We start from the raw sequence: 6,623 nt of genomic DNA, 5'->3' as shown, positions 1-6,623 counted from the left end.
GGGCTGGAGGACACAGGCTCAGAAGAGAGGGGGCTCCATCTGTGTGGCTATGGGAAAGCCCTAATTGCTGCCGGGTGAAGACTTCCTGTGTGGCCTTTTAGGGAAGGTGCACTCACACCCAGCAGGTAACCACTCATCTGTTCTCTGTAAGAAAGTCCAATCAACTCACTGGGTCTCCAGAATGAACTTTGGTGGAGTCGTGCCCCAGTCTGTTGTTAGGATATTAAGAGGAGGAATAGATGTTGCTTATGCTGCCCCTAGGGAAGGAATTTTAGCAACAGGATCTAAGACCCTTCTAGCCTCTATGGGCACCTCAATATGTGTGGCATACGTACACTCAGACACACACACAAATGAGTTAAAAATACAAGCCAGGTGTGGTGGCGCATGCCTTTAATCCCAGCACTCAGGAGGTAGAGGCAGGTGGATCTCTGTGAGTTCGAGGCCAGCCTGGTCTACAGAGTGAGTTCTAGGACAGCTAGGGCTGTTACACAGAGAAACCCTGTCTCAAAAAACAAAACAAAACAAACAAACAAACAAGATGCAGAGAAAAACAAGACTCCAGGGTCTCACAGCACCATGGCATGCCCAGTGTGTGCACATTCCTGGGCACCACACCGCACTCTCTTGCGGTCACACACCTCCACAGAGGTAAGGGCTGCATTGCCCAGGTCGGTGGCACCTGATGTCTGCCACAGGCACAAGGACAGCTGGCGTGACTGCCCAAGTGTTAGGAAGATCCCCGTGGAGGGAGTGGTCCCAGCGCATTTTCCTAAAGCTTTCTGAAAAGGAGAAGGTGATAAATGCGGGCGGGCATAGCTGCAGCAGTGTGGACCCCAGCTGAAGGCTGTGGCCAGAGAGCTGGAAGCATCATTAAACCATGAAGACAGTCCAAAGTGGTGGTGGCTCACACCAGGCCCACTCTTAAAGATTTCCAATGTTATCTTCAGGCACAGCCACAGTGGAGCAGCTTCTAACGCGTTCGCTAGAAAGCCGCAACTGTTTTGCTGTTTAAGGCACCAAAGAAAGAATTTTCCAGATGCCCGTCTCCTCCCTGGCTGGCTGTCTACCCCTCCTCCTAACTCGGCCTCCACCTGGCTCTCCCCACATGCCTCTTCTAGATGACTCTGGGAAGCTGTCGGAGGCAGGGGAGGTTAGGGGACCACAGGGCCAGTTTAAATTGAATTAGGCACATTTAGTCCTAGCTGGCTGGGAGGCTGAGCCAGGAGCACTGGAAGTTCGAAGACTGCCTGGAGAACTTAATGAAACCCTGTCTCCAAACAAGACTTCGGGAAGGGAGCAAGGACAGGCAGGAGAGTCCGTCAGCCCCTGAGCGTGAGGCAGGTCTCTGCTGCCAGAGTCCTGCGCCCTGGCCAGGTAGGGCTCTGGGAACGACCTTTGGTTTTCTTGGCCTTGTGGGACTTCAGAGTACAAAAAGACACCACCAACTCAGGCTCCTCTCTAGACCTTCAGTTTAGTAACAAAAACTCAAAGCTGCACAAGGCGACCGCAGAGGAGGCCCGGGCTACTCAGAAGAGTGATCAATGCCCACTAGAGATGGCAGGTTGAAGGCCAGCTTCCACTTCCGCCCTTCCTTGACGCCTCATTGAAGTGCAAAGGAGGCCGCTTCGGGGTTCCTCTGGAGGCCCTGGGTGTCCTGTTATCTCTTTAACCAGAAGCTGGGGAGGGGTCATAACAACAGGATTCCAGAAACTAGACAGCAAGAGGTCAAATGCTGATTGATTTGATCAAAAGTGTCCCAAGTTAGAGAGAGCCAAAAAGCACAATTCATCCAACAGAACCCATCTGTCCAGGCCCTGGCAGGCGTGGGGGCTGTGGGTGGAGCTTAGATTGGAGGTGAGTTCAGAGTCCAGTTAAGAACAGGGCTGAGGGCTGGAGGTGTGGCTGTGCAGAGAAGGCCCTGAGTTCACCCCACCTCTCCCAGCAATACACACACACACACACACACACACACACACACACACACACACACACGCCCATTCCTTGGAGAAGGTCAGATGGGGGGGGGGCTGCAAAGGAAGGGCTTTTTTGTTTGGTTTGGTTTGGTTTTTTGAGACAGGGTTTCGCTGTGTAGTTTTGCGCCTTTCCTGGAACTCACTCTGTAGCCCAGGTTGGCCTCGAACTCACAGAGATCCACCTGCCTCTGCCTCCGAGTGCTGGGATTAAAGGTGTGGGCGGCCGCCGCCAGCAGGAAGGCCTTTTCTGAAGGCAGTGGGATTAAGCAAACGTCTGCATGCTGAACAGTGAGGAAGTGGACACTCACATTTCTTCAAAAAATATTTTTCCTGTTTTAAGTACAACTATATTAAAACAGAATAAAACACCAATAACAACCTCTGGTTATATTAAAGGCCCTATGATCTCTAAGCAAATGCCTGGAGGTCAGATAGTCTGAGAACTCATAAAATGTTGAAATAATAGAGTACAGGAACAAATATCACTTTGTACTCTGAGTGGAGGAGGGGCGTGGCAATGAAAACACACTAGTTCTGCAGTGAGATGCACAAGTACTTAAGGACGACATGCCAAGTGAGTAAGTATTAATTCTATTGTCACACTTAATTCAAAGACCGGAAGCGGATGCCGGGTGAAGGCCAGGGTGAGCAGCTGGGGTTGGATGGCCCCACAGCGGGGCCTCACGGACTGAAGGCAGTCCTGGAGGTGGTGGTCGGGACAGTGGGTGTGCAAAGAATAAACTAAAACACACTTGCGAATGGCGACGGTGGGGCTGTGGAGAAGGCTCGGAGGTTTAGAGCACCTTCTGCTCTCGAGCAGGGCCTGGGTTCGGTTCCCAGTATCTACCCTGCGGCTCACAACAGTCTGTAACTCCAGTTCAAGGGATCTGATGCCTCTTCAGGCTCCCACAGGCTCCTTTATGCACTTACATACACTCATGCACACACACATAAAATAAATAAATATTTTTAAAAGAATGGCTAAGGTAATCAGTTTATTGCATATTTCACCATTTTTAAAGATTGGATAACCAAAATGACATTTGGATTTTAGAGCCTTTTGGGATTTCAGAATTCTAGGGTTGTGGCCACAGCCCAGTGCTTGCACAGGCTACCATCCTGATCTTGGAGTAACTCGAGGGTTTTCTGTGCCTCATTCTCCTCTGCCAAGTGAGGCTGTGACAGAACTCTTGGCATCAGGCAGTGTTCCAACTGTTACTGCTTGCCCTTTTTTTTTTTTTTTTTATTGACACAACTTATCAAGAGCAACACCTGGGGCGATTATCCACGCCAGTGCTGGGGTCCAGTAGGCACTCGCTGCAAGGACCTCTGAGGGTCAGCACTGGGTACCTGGCTGTCCTCACTGATGAGGATTGTCAGCAGCAGCAGGCAGGAAGCAGAGATCTCCGCTGCAGGAAGGAGTCTGTCCCCAGGTCCTCTTTGCTTCCCTGGTCACTCTTCTAGCATCTAGGACCCCCACTGTTCCTTCAGTCCCCTCTGCCTGCTTCTGCCCATCCCATCTCCCTCCTGTTTTCACTCCCTGGGGTACAACACTTCACAGTTCAAAAGTTATTAATGAGCATTACAAGGATTTATGTCAATTTGTAAGCAAGTTTCCCAGCTCAATAGTTTCCTCTCCCAGGATCACATGAGGTCTGTTTTGCCAGAGGGCTTTGCTCAGGGAGGTGTTGAGAGAAGGCAGGTGAACCCGTGGTAAGAGCCCAGTGCTTTTCAGGCACTGTTCTAAGTACTTTACACACATTGCTTCATTTAATCCCCATTTAAAATCTCCACTAGAAAGTGACTGTCAACTTACTTTTACACCTAAAACAATTGAGGATGATTTTTTTTTTTTTTTCCGGGTCACACAGCAGCTCGAGGACAGGCACATGGGAACACATCCTTGGCCTACCTCAGCCTCCACAGTGGACAGGCACATGGGAACACATCCTCGGCCTACCTCAGCCTCTACAGTGGACAGGCACACGGGAACACATCCTCGGCCTACCTCAGCCTCTACAGAGGACTGGCTATCGACACAGGCAACCAGCGCAGACTGCTGTGAAGAAGGCAGAGAGAGCCGTGGGACCTGTACGGCCCAGCGGGTCCCCTCCTACCTGCCTCTTCCGACATTTCTATCTGCCCTTTGAAACCTATTCGTCAGCACTTTCTGACAAACCAAAAGGGCAGGCAACCACATGGTGGCTCACAACCAGCTGTAATGAGATCTGGTGCCCTCTTCTGGCCTGCAGGGATAAGTGCAGACAGAACACTGTATACATAATAAATAATCTTTAAAAAAATTTTTTTAAAAAAAAAGAAAAGAAAAAGAATTGGAACCAGGCTGTTGGTGGGAAGGCCAGAGCCATGAAGAGCGCTGGGCAGGGGCGGTGACTTTAAAACGGAAAGTGCATACAGAGCATGTCCTCGACTCAGCCAGGCTCGCTGCACGTTACCTGCACAGGACCTCCTGGTCCACGCTAGGACCACCTCACGTAGCGGAAGGAGAACATCCCCAACTGTGCCCTGTCATAGCACAGGAGGGCTGGGGGGGGGGGGTGTCTCACTGCTGTCCTCTCGATATGCGGACCCGTGTCTAATGCAGGCAACGCAGTCCACTGGGGAACAACACGGAGGTCTGACCCCTTCTCGGGTCCTCACAGTCTGTTAGCACTCCGCTCCTACGATAGGTCTCTCCAGCTCTCTCAACTCCTCCTGAGCAGCCACTGCTGTCTTCCAGGCGAAAAGGAAACTGAGCACACGTGTTTCTCACTGAGATCACACAGATTGCCCGTAGAAATGCATTACTGAAGGGAGAAGCCGTGCCAAACACACGTGCGTCCCATTCTTATCAGACCCAGACACGCACACACTGACAGTCCCAGCAGACGTATTTACTTCATAACGTCGATTCCGGGGAGAGCGAGCGCCACATGCTTGTTTCAATGTCACTCTCGATGTCAAGTACAGCGTATGACACGAGGGTCTATCCGTGCCATCTCTTTCCTTAGAGCATCCGCTAATGTACAATATTTACGCATAACCTACAGCCCTAACTCCTGGCTCTGCTCACATACCAGTGGCGTGTGTGTGGGATCTCACACACTGTCAACAGCATGCTCAGAGATGCAGTCTAACTAATGAAATGGGGAATAAATCTTGGGAGCAACAATCCAAGCTTTGTTGTCGTTCACACAAAGATGTGCGATTGAGGAGAAGCATTGAACACGCAAGAGCACAGACAGGGTTGCTATGGTAACAACTCTTCAACTGCAGTGCCTCTGCGCTATTACAACCAGGCGATGTCAACACTCATTTCCTTCTGACCATATTGAGGTCTCTGCAACGAGAAGTACTTACAGCTCACAGGATTCTCATTTTTACCAAGATTCTTCTGCCGCCTTTTCTAGAAATGATAATTGAGACACATGAAAGGATTCATTCTCCTGTGCAGACAGTCCTCAAATGTCGAAAGAAACATTACAAGCACACGTCAGTCCGAACACGTTCGGCACTGCTCTCTGTGTGGGCATGAATGACAATATGGCCTCCCCCAGGACTAAGGAGAGAAATAAGTTTGTACCAGATGTGCTTGTAAGAAATACCTGCTACCCTTAAGCAACAGCTCCACGTTTTATCTTTAAACTTAAATTTTACTACTAATTCCAAAATGTGCCCTGGAGTGCCTCCAGCTTCACTTACATCACCATTAATTAATAATAATAATTTAAAAGAAAAAGCCAGGCGGTAGTGGTGCACACCTTTAATCCCAGCACTCAGGAGGGAGAGGCAGGAGGATCTCTGTGAGTTCGAGGCCAGCTTGAGCTACAGAGAGCAAGATCCAGGACAGCCAGGGCTACACAGAGAAAGCCGGTCTCGAAAAACAAAAGCAACAAGGACCTGAACAAAGGAAACGGCTGTGTACTACTCTTCCGGTCTCCTGAGTAACAGTCCACGCCGGTCCTCCACCAGCTCCCTGCAGAAGATGCGCAGCCCTCAGGAACAGTGAGGCTCCCACTGTGGACCAAAGGAGGACACCAGCGATGGACGGACGAGATGCTTTCAGGTCAAGCAAACAGGAGTCTGACCCAGTTGAGGGCTGGACACAAACATGTGCAGTGAACGACTCTCCTCAAGGGCCACCTCAGAGTGCACGGCCTTCAATACACCTAGAGAATCAAATGCAAGCTTCTCTCAGGACTAGCTGAAATAAAATGTGCATGTACAGACAGATTCTTTTTATCATTTTTTTCTTTTTTTGGTTTTTCAAGACAGGGTTTCTCTGTGTATCTCTGGCTGTCCTGGAACTCACTCTAGACCAGGTGGCCTCAGACTCACAGAGACCCACCTGCCTCTGCTCCCAGAGAGCTGGGATTGAAGGCATGCACCACCACCATCCTGCTTTTTTTTTTTTTTTTCTAATTTTCATGAAAACAATCCCCCCAATTTTATTTTACAGGAATGTTATCTAGGTCAGGAGAGCTGGCTCAGCAGTTATCTTGCTCTTGCAGAGCACCTGAGTTTGGCTCTCAGCACCCACTCAGTGTGTACCAGGCATACACACGGTGCACAGACACACATGCAGACAAAACACTCCTACATATCAACTCAATAAACAACAACAAAAACATGCGTATGTATATTACA

At 49.8% G+C, this 6,623-nt stretch overlaps 1 protein-coding gene across 2 annotated transcripts in view; it reads right to left on the bottom strand.

Moving 5' to 3' along the window:
* Positions 1-5,722: 5,722 nt before the first annotated feature.
* N4bp2l2 (NEDD4 binding protein 2 like 2) overlaps positions 5,723-6,623 on the bottom strand; it is a 67,331-nt gene continuing 66,430 nt past the window's right edge. For both annotated transcript variants that reach the window (XM_042267723.2, XM_006987228.4), the window contains exon 8: positions 5,723-6,145. The gene's annotated coding sequence lies outside the window, so the exon portion shown is untranslated. The remainder of the gene's footprint in view (positions 6,146-6,623) is intronic.

The sequence above is a fragment of the Peromyscus maniculatus genome, chromosome 23, assembly GCF_049852395.1.
Source record: "Peromyscus maniculatus bairdii isolate BWxNUB_F1_BW_parent chromosome 23, HU_Pman_BW_mat_3.1, whole genome shotgun sequence".
Lineage (NCBI taxonomy): Eukaryota > Metazoa > Chordata > Mammalia > Rodentia > Cricetidae > Peromyscus > Peromyscus maniculatus.
Note: the sequence above shows the minus strand (reverse complement) of the source record. Positions and strands in the feature narration are given on the sequence as shown.